Genomic DNA, 23,632 nt, shown 5'->3' with positions numbered 1-23,632 from the left:
ATACAAAAGAGAAACAAGCCGAGAAAGAAATTAGGGAAACGACACCCTTCATAATAGACCCAAATAATATAAAGTACCTCGGTGTGACTTTAACCAAGCAAGTAAAAGATCTGTACAATAAGAACTTCAAGACACTGAGGAAAGAAATTGAAGAAGACCTCAGAAGATGGAAAGATCTCCCATGCTCATGGATTGGCAGGATTAATATAGTAAAAATGGCCATTCTACCAAAAGCAATCTACAGATTCAATGCAATCCCCATCAAAATACCAATCCAATTCTTCAAAGAGTTAGACAGAACAATTTGCAAATTCATCTGGAATAACAAAAAACCCAGGATAGCTAAAGCTAAAAGGACTTCAGGGGGAATCACTATCCCTGAACTCAAGCAGTATTACAGAGCAATAGTGATAAAAACTGCATGGTATTGGTACAGAGACAGACAGATAGACCAATGGAATAGAATTGAAGACCCAGAAATGAACCCACACACCTATGGTCACTTGATTTTTGACAAAGGAGCCAAAACCATCCAATGGAAAAAAGATAGCATTTTCAGCAAATGGTGCTGGTTCAACTGGAGGGCAACATGTAGAAGAATGCAGATCGATCCATGCTTATCACCCTGTACAAAGCTTAAGTCCAAGTGGATCAAGGACCTCCACATCAAACCAGACACACTCAAACTAATAGAAGAAAAACTAGGGAAGCATCTGGAACACATAGGCACTGGAAAAAATTTCCTGAACAAAACACCAATGGCTTATGCTCTAAGATCAAGAATCGACAAATGGGATCTCATAAAACTGCAAAGCTTCTGTAAGGCAAAGGACACTGTGGTTAGGACAAAACAGCAACCAACAGATTGGGAAAAGATCTTTACCAATCCTACAACAGATAGAGGCCTTATATCCAAAATATACAAAGAACTCAAGAAGTTAGACCGCAGGGAAACAAATAACCCTATTCAAAATGGGGTTCAGAGCTAAACAAAGAATTCACAGCTGAGGAATGCCGAATGGCTGAGAAACACCTAAAGAAATGTTCAACATCTTTAGTCATAAGGGAAATGCAAATCAAAACAACCCTGAGATTTCACCTCACACCAGTGAGAATGGCTAAGATCAAAAACTCATGTGACAGCAGATGCTGGCGAGGATGTGGAGAAAGAGGAACACTCCTCCATTGTTGGTGGGATTGCAGACTGGTAAAACCATTCTGGAAATCAGTCTGGAGGTTCCTCAGAAAATTGGACATTGAACTGCCTGAGGATCCAGCTATACCTCTCTTGGGCATATACCCAAAAGATGCCTCAACATATAAAAGAGACACGTGCTCCACTATGTTCATCGCAGCCTTATTTATAATAGCCAGAAGCTGGAAAGAACCCAGATGCCCTTCAACAGAGGAATGGATACAGAAAATGTGGTACATCTACACAATGGAATATTACTCAGCTATCAAAAACAACGAGTTTATGAAATTCGTAGGCAAATGGAGGGAACTGGAAAATATCATCCTGAGTGAGCTAACCCAATCACAGAAAGACATACATGGTATGCACTCATTGATAAGTGGCTATTAGCCCAAATGCTTGAATTACCCTAGATCCCTAGAACAAACGAAACTCAAGACGGATGATCAAAATGTGAATGCTTCACTCCTTCTTTAAATGAGGAAAAAGAATACCCTTGGTAGGGAAGGGAGAGGCAAAGATTAAAACAGAGACTGAAGGAACACCCATTCAGAGCCTGCCCCACATGTGGCCCATGCATATACAGCCACCCAATTAGACAAGATGGATGAAGCAAAGAAGTGCAGACCGACAGGAGCCGGATGTAGATCGCTCCTGAGAGACACAGCCAGAATACAGCAAATACAGAGGCGAATGCCAGCAGCAAACCACTGAACTGAGAATAGGTCCCCTGTTGAAGGAATCAGAGAAAGAACTGGAAGAGCTTGAAGGGGCTCGAGGCCCCAAAAGTACAACAATGCCAAGCAACCAGAGCTTCCAGGGACTAAGCCACTACCTAAAGACTATACATGGACTGACCCTGGACTCTGACCCCATAGGTAGCAATGAATATCCTAGTAAGAGCACCAGTGGAAGGGGAAGCCCTGGGTCCTGCTAAGACTGAACCCCCAGTGAACTAGTCTATGGGGGGAGGGCGGCAATGGGGGGAGGGTTGGGAGGGGAACACCCATAAGGAAGGGGAGGGGGGAGGGGGATGTTTGTCCGGAAACCGGGAAAGGGAATAACACTCGAAATGTATATAAGAAATACTCAAGTTAATAAAAAAAAAAAAGATTCATAACCTCGTTAGCCACAGGACTTTGGTTAGGTTTCTAGTATGAGGAATGATTTAGTCTCTGTTGAGTGAGACTCAAGCCCCATTAAGCAGCTCTTGGTTGCTGCTGAGATATAAGCACCACTATTAGACTTGAAGACACCTTGATCTGTTGGTCATTGTTGTGGTTCATAGGCTTTATAGCAAAGTAGAACTATTGATTGATGCCGATTATATGAATAAAATTGCCAGAAGTAGGATGGGCAATTGTTCCAGGTTCCCCTATTCTCACCTATATCTTTCTCTTAACTCTAAAAACTCTGTGTTCCAACAAGCTTCCCTTGAGAGAACACAGACAAATGATCCTCTTAACAGAAAAAAAAGTCCTTGGGTTTGGGCAACTGGCATCACCGTAGTTGCAGAGCAACCTATTTTCCCCATGCCTAGCTTAACTTGTGCTGCCTCTGTAGCTTGCCTCACTCTGGCTGTCTCTCCCAATGAATGTCCTATGTCTCCTCACTTCTACTTCAACCACGGAAATTTGAAACAGTTCTCTCCTACAAGACTGCAGATTTGGATTTCACTTTTGACAGTGCTGCCAGACAGAATCATCTGGACCTAGAAGGGGAAGGGGCCACTGATGTTCTTTCATTACAGCACCAGCTGCCACTGGGCCTTTCAAACCCTTTTCAGTTTCATGTCTCTCTCTGAGTTGAACTCTATGTTTCTGGATGAAAGCAATTGATCAGATAGCATATGTCAGCTGTCTGTATCAGATGGATCCTTGCTGATTTATTTAACAAAGACATGAGTGGACACTGGGCAGAAATGAGAAAAGAGGGTGCCCATGAACGAGGCAGCTATCTCTACAGTATTCCTGGACCAGGGAATCGCAAGTGTGGGTGCCAGACCATAATAGGCAGGCACCACCTGAAGAGGGTGCTATGAATGTAATGACGGAGACCTATACCAGATGACCAGATCTAAGCTCCAGATTGAAGCTTGAACTGGCCCCTGCCATACCATAATAATCTTGATGCATGGGCAAGGCTGAAATCCTATTCTAGAAAACATTTACAAGCTGCCTCTATTATGGACTAAAGAGACAATATGTTTCTCAATCATGAAGGACAAGAAGCTTAATTCCATGTTTGGAATCAGTCATCATTCATTTAGTGAGCCCAAGACTATCCTACTACAGTCAGAACATATGCAAGGGTCAGACAAACAGACTTGGATTTCTGTGAGGCTGGCTATTCCTGAGTGGTGCAGTGTGAGGACTCATTGGAATCCTTGGTCTGGGATCTCACCTGCACCCTCACAGCTCTGAGGTGTGTTCCTGGGTCAGCTTATCTGTGTTGTGTGAATCCATTTCTATGTAGCAGAAAGTGAGAAATCCCTCAGTTGTCTGTGTTAGCATAAGCTACACATCTCTTCATACTCGGTTTAAATGGTGCTCTGTTCTCATGATTCAATCCTGTGGTTGCTATAAGTTCCTGCCCTGCAGGCTGTCGGCCACAGTTCAGAAATCTGTGCCTATTCTGCCTTTGCACACAAAGCAACAAACAGGTGCACCACCTACAGGTATATCATGGGGAAAATATTCTCCCTCTACTGTCTTTTACTACTATCTCGAATTATCTGCATATTGGGTGAGCCATACATTATTAATTTGAATCCATACTGCAGCTCAGCTCACCCTCCAACTGATGACATGATGCTTCCCCAGAGACTTACCATTATGACATGGATGCAATGGCTCTGTTCCAGGCCTCAAGGTCATGTGTTGTAAACATCCTCGATGGGCTTGCCTCAAACTCCTTCTTCTACCTCATCCCTCCTCTTCAATACACAGTGTCAATCAAATAGGCAGAGCTACAAATCCCTTAGAGTCATCATCGTTACTGATTTGGGCACATCTCAATGACGTCACCTTTCTATGGCACCTGGCATTTATGCACATCACCAAATCTACAATCTTGGGAATAGGAGGAATTGCTTTAGGAAACTAAAGCACTTTGTCTTCTCCCTATGGAGAATAGAATATAAGATAGTTTTTGTTTATTTTTTTTATCAGATCTATGGGGGGCGGCATTTGGACTTGAAATTCTAGCATCCTTCAGTTAAGTTTAGGAGGTAATTCCCCAAATCTCCACAGAGTTATGAACCACTCTGGAATTCACATGCCAGTATCTGTTCTTATCAGCTTTGTCCATCTGTATGATGCTGCCCAGACAACGGTCTAGCGCTGTGTTCTGTAGGTTAGCGCTACTGCTTGTGATGTCTGAGAAAGTAAGCAGGGAATAGAATCTTGGCCCCTGTCTGCACCTTTTCCCCCCACCTTCCTCTCTGGCATGCCTGCTGTCCATTCATCGGCTGGCCTTTATGGTACCTTAATATGATGAAAGATCCTAGTGTCAAGGGGAAAATATCAAAATGAGTTCTGAATGGCTGCCACTGTGGGTCATGTGAAGGTCGTGTATGGTTTGTTGCAGGAAAGGCTTGAGGAACAAGGTGGAGGAGTTGCTGAAGAGTGTAAGAGTCAGAGATCAAGGAGTTTCCTGTGAGATTTTGTCTCCTAGTAGCACCAGAAGGCACACACCCCAAAAAATCCCACCAACATGACTGTCCAAATATAACTCAAACAAGGATAACATCGATTGGCAGGCCAAAGTCCATGAGGTCTCCACCACACACAAAGAGCGATAGACAGCTTAGTGAAGTTGAAGAGGAAGAAGTCTTCCTCAGGGCACAGCACGAGGTTGGTTTTTCAGTACCTGATGGTCAGTCAGCTCTGAAAGCATGCACGCATGCGCCATCATGCTGACTAGATAGGCTATGTTTAAGAAAAAAATATATGTGTACATACATATATGCAATAACAATTGGGTATTTTTAAGGCCATGAATTTGAAGGCAAGCAGGGAAAAGTATATGGGGAGGTTTGGAGGGGAGAAAAGGAGGAGAAATCATGTAATTATAGTATAATCTCAAAAGCAAGAATATCTGATCATGGTTTGCAGTATGAGGACTCAGAGGCATGGGCAGTGGGGAACTCCAGACCTGTGCTCAAAGCCTGAGCCACTCATAAGACAGGGTTTGAACGCACCCCTACGGGTACGTCTGTGGAGCTTTTTAACATTGTGTTAATTGATATGGGAAGACCTAGCCTAAAGTCAATGGCACCATTTCCTGAATTGTATAGTCAGGACAACTAGATTTCATCTCTCTCTCTGCTGTCGACTTTTCAATGTCTAGCCCCTTCAAGTTTCCACTGTGACTTCTCCAAATGATAGACCGTAACCTGGAATTGTCAGTCAAGCAAGCCTTTTCTCATGTTCAGGTGCTTTCTTTCAGGGTAATTTATCACAGCAACTGCAAAGGGGCAAGGACATATCTATATACTTGAGCTCACCCCCTCTCCCCCTTCCTCTCCACCCTTTTCTCCTTCTCCCTCTCCAGGCCCCCCTCTTTGTTTAGAAGAAAGGCCTCACTGTGCAGCAAAACTGGCTCTGAACTCGTCCCAGACTCCAGGTTCCGAGATTCTGGTGCGTGTACCATACCTGAAAACCAGTTTGCACATGAGGTGGGGTGTGGAATTTACAGCTACTGGAATCTCTTCAGGGAGCAGCGTGTGAAAGAGCATGCACGCTCTCAGGTAGATGACTCCCTTCTGTGGAGGCAGTGAAGACAGAGCCATCTGAGATTTTTTTGTTGTTGATGAAGCAGAGCTGGTGGTAAGAGGGGTCGGGATGCCTGCCTGTTTCCCCCTTAGGAGACCCAGTGATCTCAGAGCTCCTGCTGAAGCCACGTGCGCACTCGAGTTGCCTTTGACACCGTGACAGCTTATTTCTCCTGCTATGGAGTCCAGAGTCAGATCCTGTTGAAGGTGTTATCTCCACGTTCAGGATGACACAGAATACATTCCAGTGGCGCTGATGAGCAACAGACATCTCATGTGCTGGAGACTTGGATGTTGAAAACTCTGGAGACAGAATAGTTAGTGTTCGGTAATGGCTGCTGCTAGGCTCATCATGCTCACTCATGGTGGGTGGGGAAGGGACAGGGCTTTCTCTGAGGTTCCTTTTTAATGGCACTCACCCCATGGGGGAGGTTTCAGGTGTGACACCCACTGAGTCCAGATCAAAGGCCTCACCTCACATTCCTCTCCCTTAGGTCTTGTTTGCCTTTGCTGATGCTTATTTGACTTCTCCCTTGACCTGGTTTGTCTCTGATCTTCCTTGCCCTCTGCTTATTGACAGATGGTGCAGGTTGCCTTCTCCAGGAAGTTTGAAACACATTATTTTCACAGTGTTTGAAAGGAAAGAAAGCAAAGAACTAACCTTAACATCTTCCTTCTGCTCCTAATGCCCTGACTCTCCTGGAGACTAGAGGAGACCTTCAGAAGAATGCTGTCAGAGTGAAGAATTACAAAAAAGCTTAAGTGGAATATTAATATCGCACATGCTTAACGTGTCCAAAACTTCACAGGAAGTAAAGAAAATGGGATGGAATGCCCCATGTCCAGTGCCAGCATTAGTTTCTGGGCTTGGGCACTGCTTTAGTAGAGTTGATCTCCCAGCTCTCTATGCAATGTGTGTGTGTGTGTGTGTGTGTGTGTGTGTGTGTGTGCGCGCGTTTGTGTATGTGTGTGTATATATACATATGTGTGTATGTGTGTGTGAGTGTGTGTGTGAGTGTGTATGTGTGTGAGTGTGTGTGTGTGAGTGTGTGTATGTATGTATGTGTGCGTGTATGTTTGTGTGAGTGTGTGTGTGTATGTGTATGTTTGTGTGAGTGTGTGTGTATGTGTTTTTATGTGTGTGTATGTGTGTGTATGTTTGTGTGAGTGTGTGTGTGTGTGTGTGTGTGTGTGTGTGTGGTCTTAGAGAATACATGTTCTTTTCTCCACATCTTAAATTTGGTACCCGTTGTTCATCTACAGTTAGGCCTTCCTAACATCACTGTGGCTATTAGCCACATCTCATCTCAGTCTTAACCTCTCCAATAACTCTCTTTAGCTATGTATTTCTCATAGAGCCAGCTCGGAGCTATCCTTTTAATCAGTGGGATGGTGCACACTGCTCCTCATTGCAGAATTCCCTCCAGTTCTGGAAAGGGGTTGACGTTTTCACATAAACGGCAAGTCTTAAATCAATGTCAGGTTAACCAAGGCTGTCTAAACATGGGACCCTTCTGAGCAGCTGATACGGCAGGGTTTCCACACAGAGGTGGTATTTAAGAAGCATCCTGTCCCTGGGGCTTCGATGCATTAGTTAATTATCCCCCTGATAGCAAGCAATAAAGACTTTCAGGTTTTTTTTTTAACAATAAAGAGACAAAAGCCTTAGTTCTATTCTTTCCACTTGAAAATCCTTCTGTTTCAAATTAGCATTCAAGTGTGGAGCAAGGAGAGAAGAGAGCACTGTGACAGTGTACTCCGTGCTGAAGAGCGGTGACATACAGTGAACTTGACATCAGTTTCACAACCAGAGCGCTCTCTGCTGCAAAGCAGTGCCTGCATCGTCACAGACGCTGTAAATACTGAAGAGACCATGGAGTTGTCCCGGCTTGAAATATCCTTCAGTGCTTAAGTGGTGGGCAGTCAAGGCAGGACCCTGACCCTCACCCTGACCCCCAACTCAAACACTCTTATATATTGAAAAAGCCTTGATTTTCTGACTGTCTCTTCTCCAGAAGCTTATTTCCCCTTTACCTTGAGGGAGAGCCACACAGAGCACAGTGCAACTAACATGGGTATTTGGGAGAAACATAGAAAATGTCTGTCCTGAGCATTGTCAGCTTCGGCTTCTTGTGACATACTCTGTCAGCCATAGGAGAGAACCATCTGATATACAGCTTATAAATATTTCGATTTCATTGAACAAAATACATTTTGACCATGGCTTTTGGTTTTCTATCTTTTCTTCCTTATGTTTTGGATAGGAAGTATTTGATGAGGAGGCCGTTTCACAAAGACACTTTGGACCTGAAGAATGGAAACATCTTCAATGAGTGGAAGAATGCCAGTCCTCCAGAGCACTCATGTCTCTGTGCCCTGCTTCTCTCCTCAGCCCCCCAGTCCAGCCTCATCTCTGACTTATCTCTCTGACTTCCTTAGTAGGAGAACCAGCAACAACGGTATTGATAAAGCGCTTCTTCCTGTGTCACCCAGACTTTACCCTCCCATTATCCATGGCCTAGTCACATTGTCAGGCAGTAGCATAGTCTCTGCAACATGCACATGCATGGTGCATTTCTTTCCTGTGAAGTCATGCCTTCCGTCTTGCTGCCTGCCACATTTCTAAAGCCATTGCCCAGATACCTCAAGGTTTTCTTGGTGGCCTCTCAGACCATTTGCAGCAACTGTTTCCAGTATATGTTGGATGTCAGTCTTCTACAGGGCATATAATGAGCAAAGCGTTGCCTCTATCTGCCGTCTGCTGTTACTCCCTGGGCTCTGCAGAAGCCTTTCTGATTTCACAGAGCCTTACTTGTCAATTCTGGGTACCATTTCCCGGGCGACTGACGTCTTCTTCAGAGAGTCCTTGCCCTTGCCTGCCTTCAAGAGCTTCCCCTTGTGTTTTTTCCCGCTCTTTCGAGTTGTGGAGTTTACCTCGAGGCCTTTCTTGTGTTGTTGAGTTGAATTTTGTACAGGCTGGGTTTTCATATTCATCTGCTGGAAAATGGATACAGTTGAAGCTCTTTATCCCGTTGTATTTAAAGAAATAACCCCAAAGCTGAAGATAATTATCGTTTTCTTAATCTCTTTTGTGGATCCTCATTTTTTATAGACATATGTTACCCCCCATGCTCATGTGCATGCACACACATGCACACACACACACACACACACACACACACACACACACAGAGGCACACCACATTAAAGTATGTAGAAGGGAAATGAAGAGGAAGCAGAAAAATGAGTACCAAAACAGGTTGGCAGGGGTCAAATGTAAACAATGCCCACAGTGTACTTGAGATTACGTTTATGAAACTGAAGACTATCTGTGATGATTATATGCCAGTGACAGATATTCAGCTCATGAATACAGATCCCTCGCCATGCTGGGAACATCCTCCTTCCACTCCAGTCCATGCTCTGCCCGCCTAAAGCATACACTCTCTCTGAAAGCCATCAAGGCCCTATATTTCTTGTGGCATCCCTGCTCTTTTCTGAGCTCAAAATACCCCTGTCCTTGAAGGGGTGTGTACATGACAACAGCAGAGCATCCCTAATGCCTCTCTGCATTTGCGTCCCAAGACTCATCTTTTTGTACAAAGAGGAAGTGAATAGTGTGGCCATATTGGTAATTCTTATTTCTTTGGGAGTCTTGCCTTCCCCCTCCCCTCTAGTTCAGAGTAATTTACATTCTTAGAGATTGGAGGCTCAAAGGTGTCTGTATTACAGGTTAAGAACCGCAGCCTTCACAATCTAATTCAGAGGAAGCAAATCAGCAGATCTTCTTGTGAAATCCAGCTTTGGCTGCAAGGGGTTAACAGGAGCACAGTTCTGTTTAGTGCCTTTGAGCACCCCCCACTATGGCAAGGGGCTGAAGGGCTTCTGGCTGAAGCTGTGTGGTTACTTGATGGCGTCAGATGGATGAAAAGCATGTTTTACAAACTAAAGCATTAAGTTTTAAATAAGATATAGAATACTTGAGAGTTTAGGTGCACAAGCAATACAGGCCTGACACAGTTTTAGTTAAAATTTATATTAAAATACCAGAATTGAGCTAGGTATCAGTTTGGTGGAGGGAAGCACCCACACCTGCCCCATATTTTAGCGTGAGTGATTATTCAGGCAAGCACTCTGAGCTCGCAGTTGAAAGCAATTCTGAATAAATTGCATTCTGATAAGTATTCGCCTTGAATACCAAGTTCCCTGCCTTAAATCAACACAAAGTGAGGAGCTTAGCTCAAAGGAGAGGAAGACACTGCTTAACACGGACCCCCACCTCCAGCTGCTCTTGTTGTTTGTGATATTTTTCTATAAATGTAGCATAGAAGAGGATAGCCTCTCTTCCTGAATGCTGGATACAATTTTTTTTTTAAGTCAAATTCAGTTTGCAAAACACTGCAGGCATGAATGGGGCAGTACACCCAATGGGGCTGTTCCGGATTAGATTAATGTTCTAATAGAAGAAAATTTAGGTTTTCAGTTTTGGTCCAGCTGCATGGTTTTTGTTTGCCAACAGATGTGTTGTTTCAGCCACATGTGCAGAGTAGCATAAGGAATGTATCACTGGGGTCATGCACATCATGTGTCTGAGAATGGCTCATGTTCTGGAGAGGGTCAGAATGAGAGAGCTTTACCCACGAACCAAGGGTCCTGTGGCCTCAAGATATTTGAGCTTGCATGGGAGATTCTTCTGTGCGTTGTGGCTGTCAGCCATTATCTAAGTCACTGTCATGGGGGAAGAAGGGACTGTCCCAAGGAGAATTTGTCTGATGAGTGCTTCAGAGTACAGAGACTCACAACTGATGTATTTGTAAACATGGCTGACTCACTCATCCCTAGGACACCTGGAGAGCGTTCTGTGTTAGCTATTCTTCTGTTGCTGTGATGAAGCACCCATGACCAAAACAATGTATGAGTTTACTTGGCTTAGAGTTCTAGAGGATTATAAGAGTCCATCATAGTGAGGAGGAGACTGGGAGAGAGAGAGAGAAAGAGAGAGCAAGAGAGAGCGCGCTCTGAACATGGCACAAAGATTTTTGCTCACAAATTGTGACCCACGTGACCTACTTTTTCGAGCAAATGTCTCACTTGGAACACACCCTACCCTTGTTCCATAAGCCTCACTCCTCAGTGCCACATGGTGTCAAGTATAAAGTTGGATCGTAAATTTTAATTGTAAGGATAAGAAGTTGCTTAGACAAAACTCTTTATAATCAATAACCTGTTTTTTTATTTATTGACCATCCATGAAACTTTAACATTAATTGAATGCACTTGAACATAGAGCATAAATTACACTTACACCCTTCCTCTAATGCTAGGAGCTGTCTGGATAAGGGGCAGCAGCATCCAATCATGGAGTTGGACTGAACACAGTCACACATAAGGAGGCTCTCAACCTCAGGGAATGTGTGGTAGTTTGGTCAGTGAGTGAGCACATGAATGATTCATCAAGAGGGATTCTTAAAATTCTAATGTTTTTCTTAAGTATTTTAAATTTGTTACTCCCTGCCCCCAGATAACACTTGTCTGGATGCTACTCACTGGCTGTGAACACTTGAGTGGGTCGTGGGTGGAGACTGCAGAAGACTGTATGTGTCTTCTACATTCAGCCAGTGTCTCTCAGAGCCCCTGCCCTTCTGTCTACCCAGCACAGCACACTCCTGACTGTGTGCAGTATGGAAACCTTAGACTTCTATTCTGCAGATCCATGTGACAGAGACTGGCCCTTGTTCACTGAGCTCAGAGACACATGGTTCCTTTACCTGCCTGACTCCTCTTTAGCTGGCGTTCTGAGGAACGTCCATCACCAGGTTGTAACAAGGTATTTGCTGTCCTGTTTGGCTCTACGCCTCACAAAGAATGAGGTTCTTGGCCCACTGTCTCTTTTCACAAGGTGGGAACATTCATCTGAGGTGACAAGGACACATAGGGGCAACATTGTCCTTGCTGATGAGTGTCTAGAAGAGCTTGCTCGGGATAAGCAACCCAAGTTGAGTCTGGGAAGCATATGCATTGAGTTGCTGCTGCTCTGACTCAAGCAGGAGTTAGTCAGATGCTGAATGTGATAGGGCTGGGGAAAGGACATGTGGCCAGGAAGCTTCCAAACCTTCGCCAGTCTTATTATACATGCTGACACGATGGCTCAGGACACCTTTGGCCACTTGCTTGTTTGCTCAGAATACATTTGTGACTTTCTTCCCCTCACCAGAGGTCCTAGAACCTGAAGCCTTCTGCATATCACCCCTTAGATGGCTCATGCAGCCATCTAGGATAGGAACACTATCCTAGATGACACCTTCTTATTTTCCTGCCTGAGCTCAAAACTAACGTGGGTAGTGGGGGTTCTGTGCATCAGACTCAGGTCTTTTTGTTTGTAAGGTAAGCAGTTTACTGTCTGAGGCAATGTCAATGTATTTCTGAATCCACATAAGGTTATGGAGAGTCGTGACTCTTTGATAAAATAATCCACGTAAAGGTCACTGAGCTCACAATTCTTAAGCACCAAGTTTCCACTCTTAGGTTATGTTACACTGGAAAACATCTCCTTTTGGAAAGCAATGTTGTTAATATTTTTGTTGATATTATATTCACCATAAATCCTACCTTCACAGAGAGCACTGCATGGAGATGTTAAAACGGGATCAGACAGAGCTAGAGATGTCTCAGAGGTAGCATGCATACCTAGGGAGTATAGAGCCCTAGATATAACCCTCAGCATCACACACAGACAAATATAAATAAATAAAATAAGTCAGAGAAGGAGATGTTATGGAGGTCTGGGGCAGGCTGTGGGGTTTTCTATTCTTGTCTTCTTGAAGGGAATAATTTAGTCGAGAGGCAAAGACACTGAGCAGAAGTTCAATGAGCAAATACAAACAAACTCTCCAAAAAAAAGGATGGAGTTGCCCAAAGCAAGGACCAGCCTAGTGGGCTCCCAGTGGTAGAGTCAGAATATTCATGAATATGCATGAGGTGGGCGGCTTATTCATGGTAAGCTGACTCCTTTGCTTTCACACATCATGATAGACCAGGTCAGTCTTGGGGCATTTCCTCTCATGCTCTCCATGAACAGTAAGTATGTCAAAACCACAATGCTTTCCAGGAAGTATACCGTTCTTGTTAGTACACACGTGGGAGAATGCCCTGGAGCTCGAGGTTCTGACACAGAGGGGAAAAACTTAGCTGCAGTGTCAAGGACGCTTAAACATTGAGGTGTGTTCTGACAGTGTGCAGACAGAGCTACGAAGGGTCAGATACAGTTCTTCAATTACTCCTGTCTAAACCCTGCCTGCCTGGTGTCATTTCCCCTTACATTCATTTTAACCCTAACATTTGTTTTCACTGTCATGAGAAGAAAAGGGTTAAAGCACTCAACTTAAGGTCAGCCATCACCCAGAGATCAGTGAGCAGAGTCCTTGAGCCAAAAGCCTGGGAACGAAGCTGTCTTTGGGGGGGCTCTTCAGTGAAAATCTTATTTTAATAACTTCCTCATTTCAGTGTAATGTGACCCTCCACACATCCTGCTAGATGAGTGGACAGAATAGGCTGTCTCTGGGTTTAGGGCAATCACTGTAATCATGAGTGATGTTTTCATCTGCAGAGACCACAGGATCTGCCGAAATATGCAAGGCTGCCCCGATGAACTTGCTAGTCTTAGGGTTGCTTAATGCGAAACTCAGACATGATTCTCTAAGCACACATTGTTACCGAGAGTTAAAGATATTATGCCATCATTCAGCGATGTAAAGCTGAGCTCAAAGTATTTGCATGCACCACCAGGGAATACCTCAGCCTTCACGCACCCTGTGGCCGAAGCCACGTGAGTTTCACAAGGCGATTTGCAGCACCAAGTCCACACCTGAACGTGCATATTGCCTAGGAATGCTCATAATTGCATCAGCAGAGTCTAGCAGCATCTGTCCACCATCCAGACGGTCCCCATCGTGAAGTATCCAGACTGCAGTTCCCTGTCAATCTCAGCCTCTGCGTCTCCTCCGTGCAGTTTATCTGTATTCCATATGCAAATTCTCCAGTGAATGATTTCACTGTTTGGTAAGCTAGGCTGCACCTGTAACATGTGAGATTGAGTTAAAAATGACAAGCAGACAAGCACCAGGCACATTATCTTGACAAACTCAGCCTCCGAAAATTACCCTGGGCCTGAATTATTAAAATAGCAAGGAATATTTCACTCAGCACTGCAGAATGATCCTAATTGTCCACTTTAGCTAAATCCTTTCAGTCTCTGGGTTGGTCAATTTACATCGGTGGCTTGAAAATTCCTCAAGTCCCATTAGGGAAGAGTGGAATAGCAGTCCAGTTCACCCTCATTTATTTTAATAACCTGCCAAGCAGACATGAAAATGTTAAAGTTGGGGGCTGTAACACGACAGGACCCTGGCTCATCAGAGACACTTTTTAATCTGGTTCAAATACTTTCTTTCTTCCTTTCATGTCTTCTCAGGTAAGTGGTGAACTAATTGTCAAATTACTAATTTCGCTGGCATTAATATCAACACTGAGACAAGGGAAGCTCTCACTGCTGAGGGAGAGATTTATTCCTTTCACAATTTCTGCCAACTGATGAAAAAATTACCCTGCAATCAAGACGGAATTAAATGCGTATCATTTGCTGGCTGTTTGGTAGTACATCGTTCTTGCAAGAGCTGTTTGTTGGGAATGTCAGTCGAACATCATCGTTCAACGTCATCTGGTTGTTTGTGGTTTGTAGTGCACAAGTCATCGTGACAGTAACTATCAGGCTCCCAAGTATAAACCTTGTGCTGAGATAGCTTTAATATGTGTGTGTACTCAAGGAGCACATATATAATGTCCATGTATAGAAAGAACTGTCTCTCTCCACAGTTTTGGATATACTGATTTCTGTATTTTGACTTCCACCCCTGTAAATTTTAATAATCTTCCCCATTACTCCACAGAATTCTGTTTGGATGATAAGTTTTGAGGCAATCTGAGTTATAGACTTTATATTGTGAATCATTTGACTTGTCCTGAAATACGTCTTTTACAATACTTTGTGAAGAGTGTTCACACAAGGAAGGCCAGGCCTAGGCAGGCCTGAGTCTATGCTAAAAGGTTCAGTGGGAGAGTGACATGGTGACTGCTGGAGGATGTGGTCAGTGCTTTCCTCCCTGAGGACAGGTGACAATGTCCCCACCGCTACTGGTGTGTTCTCTATAGTTACCAGACTTTACTCTTACAAGAACTCAGGGCTTTACACAGAGGTAGGTCTGTGTTTTAAGCAGGTAGAAGAAACATCTCTGAAGCCACTGGGGCTGAAGGATTTGGGGCTTGCTGGGACTCAGGGAGCATACCTCTCTTCACACATCTGGAGAAGTTGAATTGTGAGCTTGTGCTCTTTGTGACAGTTGATTTTCCAACAAAGGAATTCCTTCAGTTTCCAAAGCAAAATCTTTGTTCTCAACATTGGACATCTATTGACGAATTATAGGATGCCTCCAATTTGGGTATAAGAAAAATTCAACATATTGGGGATCTACCTCAGTGGTGGAGTCCTTGCCCAGTGAACCCATGGGTGTGACTTCAATTCCCAGTAGTGAAAAAAAATCACATATTGGCTTTGTTATTTTATTATATTTGCTTTTTCTCATAGTTTATGAATCATTTCACTATCAATTTCAAATTTCAATCTTTTTACAGCATCACACATCTTGGTGGTATCTTTGCCACTTTTCCCATGGCAGCATCCTTTTTGGTACTTTAGGCAAGACTACTCCGTGTCCTAAACAGGGCTGTCTGAGCAGCTGAAATGTCTGGGGCAGTGAGACATGTTCAGGTGATCACAGATCTCCCACTCCGTGTTGACATACCAGCAGATGCTCCCCAAACTGATACACTGACTAAAAAGCAAGTGTGAATAAAATCCTCACAAGCTACATTCTGTGTATCGACAAACTGATTTAAAAGTTTTGTGTGAGAGACAAAATACATACCATCACCCAGAAGATCTGGAGGAAGAACAACAAATGTGGAAAATTTATGGCAAAGCATTCCAAGATGAAATGCGAAAAACAATAGCAAAGATAGCTGTGCAGGGTGGAGGGTAACACAGGGATAGATGGAAGAGCCCAAGCACAGTTGAAAACACACTGCCCGGTTCTTAGCCCAATGGAGGGGGAGGAAGAGACACTGATGACAGGAAGAGTTTCACAAACTCTGATGGAACAACTGAGGTTTCTATTAATAAGTCCAAAAGTGAAAAAGTGTGCATGCATGAGCACGCGCACGCACGCACACACACACACACACACACACACACACACACACACACAGAGAGAGAGAGAGAGAGAGAGAGAGAGAGAGAGAGAGAGACTTAAACATCACATTTCTCACAAAAACTCAAATGGGATCATAGAATCTATGCAAAATATAAAATTATAAAACCTCTGTCATCTCTGAGGTAATAAATCATTGAGAGAACACTGCTAAGGACATGGTATGGCACCACACACCGTAGAAGTAGCAGGTTCCTTTCCAGGTCATATGACATGTCTTGTTATAGCTTCCTGGGGACAGTGGTAGTGCCAGGCATGGGTTCCACAGTTTAGAGCTGTCCTTAAATTCAAACAGAAAGAGCTTGCTTACTGCTGTGGCACTCAGGCCACTATTGCATGAGTAGGCTTGTATAGCCAGGCCAGTCATTATTGGAATTCTCAGAATTTATGATCAGGTTGTACTGATGATTAATTCTTTTTCGCTGATACCATTTATGCTACTTCCCAGCCCTCTGAAAGCTAGTCAGTATGGATGAACCAGCCAGGTTGATTTTTCCCTGTTCTATGACTAGAGTATGTGAAGTCTTAAAATACTTGAAATCTTTCATGTCCAAATTGTGCTGTCATATATTCTTGGATGTGTGCCTTTCTAGTGGAGCATGGCCAATTTATCAGATACTATTTCTTAATGGTCTCTCTGTCTTCCAATGGCTTCCTATTGCCAAGAGCTCCCCAGATGAGGGTGGGAGCTTGTACTCACCAGCTCTCCAGATCCGGAGGAGCTAATGGCCTTACATGGCTTCCTTGGGCCCTGCCCACATGTGGTACGCATACATACATGAAAGCAAGAATAGTCATCCTTAAAATTACATACATGCAAGCAGCATTGAATGGGTTTAGCACACTGCATTTATCTATTTATAAGCATATTTATTTGATTATCGAAAGCAGAAAACCAGCAGGGTAATAATGGAAACAAGAGAACACCAACTATGAATGAATTTAAAATAGAAATCATTACGTTATTCATGACTCAAGCCCAGATATGTATTTAAAGGGCAATATTTAGTGATGATGTAGGGTTCATGCTGGAACTCCACACGCTAGAACAGAAATCTGAAGTTCTAAAAATCAATCAATGAAACAAATGAACAATGAAACAGACAAAAATTTCTCCAAATTGAAGAGCACTAGTATTTACTTTCCACCTCAGAGATTGTTGGTTTCTGAATGCAAAGCTTTGCCTGCAAGAAATGTGCTGCTTATGTCCCTTTGTGTGTTAACAGGTAAAGAAAGAGGAGCAGTCCAATGGCCAATGGCTGGTGCTTGCTGACCTGGATTCGGCCCTCAGTGTTAGCTTCGGAAGAGAGGAGATGAGTGTTTCCTCAGCTGTGAGTGTGCAAGTGTCTGATGTCTGAACTTGTATTAAAGGTTTGGGAAACATAGAAAGAAAGGTGGGGAAAAAAAGAAAGAAATGAGACACAGGCAGACAGGAGGAAGGAAAGCGCCCATTCTCAAAGGATGTGCTCAGCAACATGGAAGTCAACACAGTGACTGGCGCCAGAGGCTCAGCTCGTCACAGCTCAGCACAGGAATATAAAGTGTGTTATCGGCTACACACATCATTCTTTGCAACAATCAACCCGTGAATCATTTTTAAATGATTTTAATAATTTATTTTATTCCCTGATTTTATTTTAAATATAAAATAATTCTGACTTTTTAAAATTGACATTTCTTCCTTAGGGAGCTTCCTCATTGTGCTGAGGCCTGGTGCAGTGTGAACTACTCCATGCCTCTGACTGGCCTTAGGGTTAATTTGTTGTTTGTTCTTCCTAATGTGAGTGAGTAGGTCCTATGCTGTAAACTGAGGATATGATACAACGCTTGATCAGACTTCAAAGCTTTTTATAAAACGTGATGTTCTATACGTTGTTCAAATGGTCTGCATTTGAGGCTGCAGTCATTTTAAGAGCATTCCGAGTGTTTTCACACTGCTCGTGTAATGACAGAAAACTGCAGTAATGGTGTGCAGGGTGGATCTTACCAGGCTGAGTAACTCTGTAGTCTGCACTTAGTCTCTCAAGTGAAACGGTATCTTTTTAACTTAATCAGGGAAAGCAAGTTAAAGGAACATAAGAAGTGGAGAAAATATATCCTAACAGTTGAATGTCACTCTGGGGAGTTTGAACTTCAGTGGTAACGGCAGAATACACACATTTCTGTGTGTCCATAACAGAAGATCCAAGGCCTATTTAAGTTATAGTAACCTAAAATAGCCAAAACTTCCATAGAATAAAACCAGACACACTATGCTGCCCCATGGTTGTGCGCACACGGGTTTGGAACATGCGGTATGCATGCGTTTGACCATGTGTGCGCATTTCACTGCGCGGCTCTGAGCCAGCAATGGCTTAGTGTTAAAGAATCTGTAGCTTTCAAATACTCATGCTCCCAATAAATAGGACTACTTTTCATTTATCCCATCAGACTCAGAGAGAACACCGCAGCTCCATCCCCTTGCATTTCAGGTGCAATCAGTTGACAGGTTGTTTTGAATGGAAATCAGCATCTCTCCAAACAGCTCGGCTGCTTAATACAGAAAATAAAATAAGTAGGCATCAAAGTGCCTAATAGATTTTAAAAATTGAATATGGTGAAATAAATGGCTCCTAATCCCCCTATAACTTGAATAAATAAGTGTGGGCCTGGCCCAGGCCCAGTGCTGTCTCTGGGCGTCTGTCTCTCTGCATCACCTGTCAGCAGTGACTCCATGTAAATGAGCAGGGGGAGGCTTTCCCTTACATCTTGGCTAATCCGCCTGGTTCCTCTAATCATGCTACACAGAAGCCAATATCTATTTCCATCAGGCAGATAGGATCTCCTAAGGAATTAAAGAGGTTTTCCACTTAGCTCTGTGCAGGCCGAGGACAGGGCTGTGATCTGGGCTTCAGGGATTTCTCATTATGCACCAGCACTCCCTGGATCGAAGAACTGAGTTCTGGCTACTGGGTGTTTAATCCTCTTGTGGTCCAGGTCAGAACTTCTAGTTATTTAAGATCCGTGATTACTCAGCACTTGGCTTTTGATTGAGTGAACTTCTGAGGACAGCATAGGACTGAGATTTCAAGTTAACAGTTTAAAGAAACTGCTGGGAGAAACAGATAGGAAAGCCCTGTGATTAAGCTAACTATCCCTTTTTAATTGGCTTTCTGAAGCCACCTGATGCTTAACTCTTCATGTGCCAATAAAAAAAGAAATTGCTCCAGTGAATGACTTTAATGTTTTCCCCTAAGAGTGAACCTTCCTTGAGATTCACGGGACTCCTGGTGGGTATAGGACTGGAGAAGCTCAGCTTTGGCCAAGGGCAGCGATCAATGAGGAGAAGGCTTAACCCAAGCTGAAATAGATTTCTAGCAGTGAGAAATCCCCTCTGTGGACAACTCAAGCATCAGGGGTCAAATAAATATGAGGCCACCATGATAATACAGTTGGCACAAAGAACAGATGCATTAAAAATCTGGTATTAAAACATTCTGAATAAAATAGCTGGCTCTTGTTTAAAAATGAGAGGATGGAAAATAGATAACCTCTTAAATATCTTTTGCTGTGTCGCTTGAGGAGGAAGCATTGGCGGTCTTTCCTCAGACCTGGAAGGGGCTCAATTTATGGACTCAGCTAAGAAACCCAGTCTCATTTGCTAGAAAACATGCCTGCTTGCCATCCTCCTCTCTCTGTCTCTGTCATCTCTGCCTCTCTGTCTGTGTCTCTCCCCCTCTTGTCACTACTGTGGAGCCCAGAGTGACCTGGAGGTCATGGTAACCCTCCTGTCTCATCCTTCCAATTGTGGGAATAAAGACATAGGGCACCACAAGAAGTCAGCACTGGACTCTTTGACACATTGTTCTATGTTCCCTTTGGGGCTGCAGTCCCAGTGATGAGATATTGCGATTTGGAAAGGCTTGGGTGTAGAACTTTTACTTTTATTTCAAACCTAATGGAATAGAAAGCAGAGAAAACAGTGTACACCTCAGACACAGTAAACCTGTGTAGCAATAGAGAGGAGGTAGTCAAGCCTCCACTGTGGTCAGAAAGAGAGAAACAGGTGGGCCCGAGATGGCGGGGAAAGTCGGATATGAGTATCCCCTGAGTGGCATGTTTTCCTTATACAGACAGACACAGACAATTCTTGACATTTATAATTGATGAAACCTTCATGTGATTAAACACATCAGATTGTTAAAACAGAACACTTGGCATTTCACCTCCAAGCAATTCTGAGTGGACACGCACACAGCAAGTCTCTCTCTCAGCAGAGTGTTATCCCTTCAATCCGGAGGAGACAAACTAAGGTGAACACACAGGACCTCAGCCCAGAGCAGCTGCAGAGTGAAATGGTTGTGTGTAAAATGTCTTTTGCTCTCTAAGGACCACTCTGAGTTAGCACCACCTACTAAGAAATGACAAATCAGGACCGAGAGGGCTGTGGACTTAGGCCTCAGGAGTCATGGTCAGGGACTCCCTGGCTGGGGGAATAAGGAAAGGTGAACCTAGGGAGAACAAACCATGGACAGTTCCTCTTTCCAGGTAAGAGTTGTCCAACTCCTCATTAGTTCAGGCTCAGGGTGTGCACCTCAGCCACCTCAACTGATTTCAAGGCACAGGAGAGACACAAGGCACCCAGTATTTGGAAGCAGCCAGACTGTAAAGTGCCTCTCCCAAGGTAAATTGTTTGCTGCTGCCAAGATTTAATGCTAGACAAAGGAAATCTACAGAGTCCAGTCTCCACACAAATCTCTCATGCTATCTAAACTAAAGTAATAGAATGAAATGTTAGGTTTTTCTCGTCTCTAGCTGGAAAGTTTTGGCAGTTGGGGGCTGCAGGAGTATGGTCAAATAAGTTTCCTCAGGGAAGTGGCAACAGCTAGATTGACCGAACTCCTAACTTCCTGTACAAATGAGCAGCAGTCATGAGATGTAGAGGGCTAAGGTAAAAGAACATAAAACTGGGAAGAAGATGAGGTAGTTGATGTCCAGGGGGTGGTTGAGGGCAACATGAATTAATATGATCAAAATGTATCGTATACACGTATGAAATTTAATAATGGAATAAGGTAAAAGGCATTCTCAGCTTCTCAAGTTAAGGGAAGGAAGTTAGATCCATGACTGCATTTAAAAAATAGAATATTGGGCTGGAGAGATGGCTTTGCTGGTAAAGGCTAGTCTCACAACTGAAGAATAAAGAATTACTAGCAAAGATTATTGAAAGAAGAGAAATCAATCCGGACAACAATCAGTCAATATAAAAACATTTCTAAACTCTGGCTCAGATGAAGAGAATAACGTGCTGTTTAGAAACAGCGATTATAAAAATTCTCAAAATGTAAAGCCATGAACATAATCAAATAAAGAGAAAATTGTAAGAAAGCCAGGGAAAAATAGACGACTCAAAACAGAACCGTATACAAATACATTAATTGAATAACCATATTTTAATTAAATTGATGTTGCTAGAAAAAAATCTTGGAATGAGTCTGCAAGAAAAAATTGTCCCAAAAGCTGAAGTTAAGTGAAATAACACAAACTTTCACGATAATGCCCATTTAATGTAAGGTCTTGAGTGGAAAGATGGATCTCACTATTCTTACAGTCTCGGAGCTTTGTTCCTCGAGTTTACCTCTGCTGGTTCACAGCCACCTGTAACTCCAACTCTAGGGCACTAGAGATCCCGGGCACCTGCGCCTGAATGGTCTCTGAGGCTGCTATCCTTATACACACAATCTTTAAAACTTGAATACACATGATGTTCTAGAAAGCTTGTCCAGTGGCATTCTGGAACACCAGTCAAACATTCAACAACTTTCCTGCTACCTTATCCATTAGAATGTCTCAGGAAGCCATCTTAATGAAAATGTGGATGAGGAGAGGAGATAGATTTCGACATAAATTTTACATTAAAATGCACTTCAGAGCCTACTCATGCATGAGGCAGATGTAGTCTCATGATGCTGTATGTCAGGTTTGGACAGAGCTGAGGGGCCTTGTGGGAAATCATGACTCTTTAGATAAGAATACTGTGACATTGGAGAACATGGAGACCAATACAGTATTAATACAGCTAGCAACTGGACATGAACTGGAGCCTTTAGAAAGAAGGACCTGGGGTTATGTTTTAGGGTTGCAGAAACAAACAAACAAAGAAAAGACAACGACTTCACCAAAAAAAAAAAAATCTCAGCAGATGAAGTTACACTGCTTTTTCCTAGGCTGGAAGTGTTTCATTGAAGACTTAACTGAGCACTCCACTATAGAGGGAACATCTTGACCAGATTCAAGGCTATGGAAGACCCACCTGAAGGAAGGCTCCCAATGTGGAATCCATCTATGATAGGAGATCCACCATGGTTCTCACCTCTGCCATTCAGAGTTCAGTACAACCCCACCTCTGAAGACTGGGGCTGGTCTTTGCCGTCAGTGACTTATGGAGGATCTGACAGAGGGCAGCCCCTGAGTCTTTGTCCTATGAGGTAGTGTGGTTCAATCTTCTCTTGAGTCAATATCTTAGATGGGATCCAGTTGTAGGGTCACAAGAACACTTTAGAGGTCTGTACGTTAAGCACATAGGTTCTCCTGCCTGAAAGTCAGAAGAAGCTTACCAGCCAGAGGATGAAGCCCTGCCAACAGTGCTTATTCTTTCTAGGCCTTCACGAGTCTTCAGATGACCGTCAATTTCCTTAGCCTCTTCCGGCTCCCACCGAAAGCCCTGACTCAGAATCACCCGTGTTTGCAACACATGGAATGTCACAGGGTTAAGGAAAGGATCTTTCTTACTGACGTAATTTCTTGTGTAGTGGATAGCAAACGCGCCCTCCTTGTTTCCACTCTGAGTTATTTCCGTGGAGATCATGGATAACCTTTGTTAGCATTCTGTCTAAACTCCACCCCCACAGTTACCTGGCAACAGCCAGGTATGCTCCGCCCTACAGTTACCTGGCAACAGCCAAGTATGCCTGACACTATAAAAGGGGCTGCTTGCCCCCTGCTCACTCTCTTGCTCCTTTCTTGCTCTCTTGCTCTTACCCTCTTATCCCTTTGTCCCCTCTCTCCCCAATTCCCTCCCTATTTCTCTCCCCGTGCTCATGGCCAGCCTCTCTCTCTCTCTTTCTACCCCTACTACCCTCTTAACTCCCCTCTCCATGCCCTGAATATGCTATACTATACCGTCTTGTGACTGGTCCCTCAGGGGAAAGGGATGTCTCAGTATGGGCCCACTGAAGCACCCCTTTTCCTCAGACCACCATAGAACATATCCCCCCTCCACTTTTATTTTTTTTTATCAACACAACATTGGTGCCAAAACTCGGGACATATCCTCTCTTAATCTTTTTATAAACACATCAA

General features: G+C 43.6%; 1 long non-coding RNA gene across 3 annotated transcripts in view; it reads right to left on the bottom strand.

The window, feature by feature from the left end:
- LOC108349508 (uncharacterized) overlaps positions 1 to 23,152 on the bottom strand; it is a 32,934-nt gene extending 9,782 nt beyond the window's left edge. The window contains exons 1-4 of one of the 3 annotated variants that reach the window (XR_015644933.1): positions 22,584 to 23,116; positions 13,834 to 14,043; positions 5,851 to 8,963; positions 4,026 to 4,317 (exon numbers count right to left, since the gene is read on the bottom strand). This is a non-coding gene — a long non-coding RNA (uncharacterized LOC108349508). Of the gene's footprint in view, positions 1 to 4,025; positions 4,318 to 5,850; positions 8,964 to 13,660; positions 14,044 to 22,583 lie in introns of those variants that run through there. The other 2 variants (XR_015644931.1, XR_015644932.1) reach the window with 2 other exon arrangements.
- Positions 23,153 to 23,632: the final 480 nt, after the last annotated feature.

The sequence above is a fragment of the Rattus norvegicus genome, chromosome 1 (genome assembly GCF_021556685.1).
Source record: "Rattus norvegicus strain SHRSP/BbbUtx chromosome 1, alternate assembly SHRSP_T2T, whole genome shotgun sequence".
Lineage (NCBI taxonomy): Eukaryota > Metazoa > Chordata > Mammalia > Rodentia > Muridae > Rattus > Rattus norvegicus.
The sequence above is the reverse complement of the archived record's forward strand: the minus strand, read 5'-3'. Positions and strand labels throughout refer to the sequence as shown.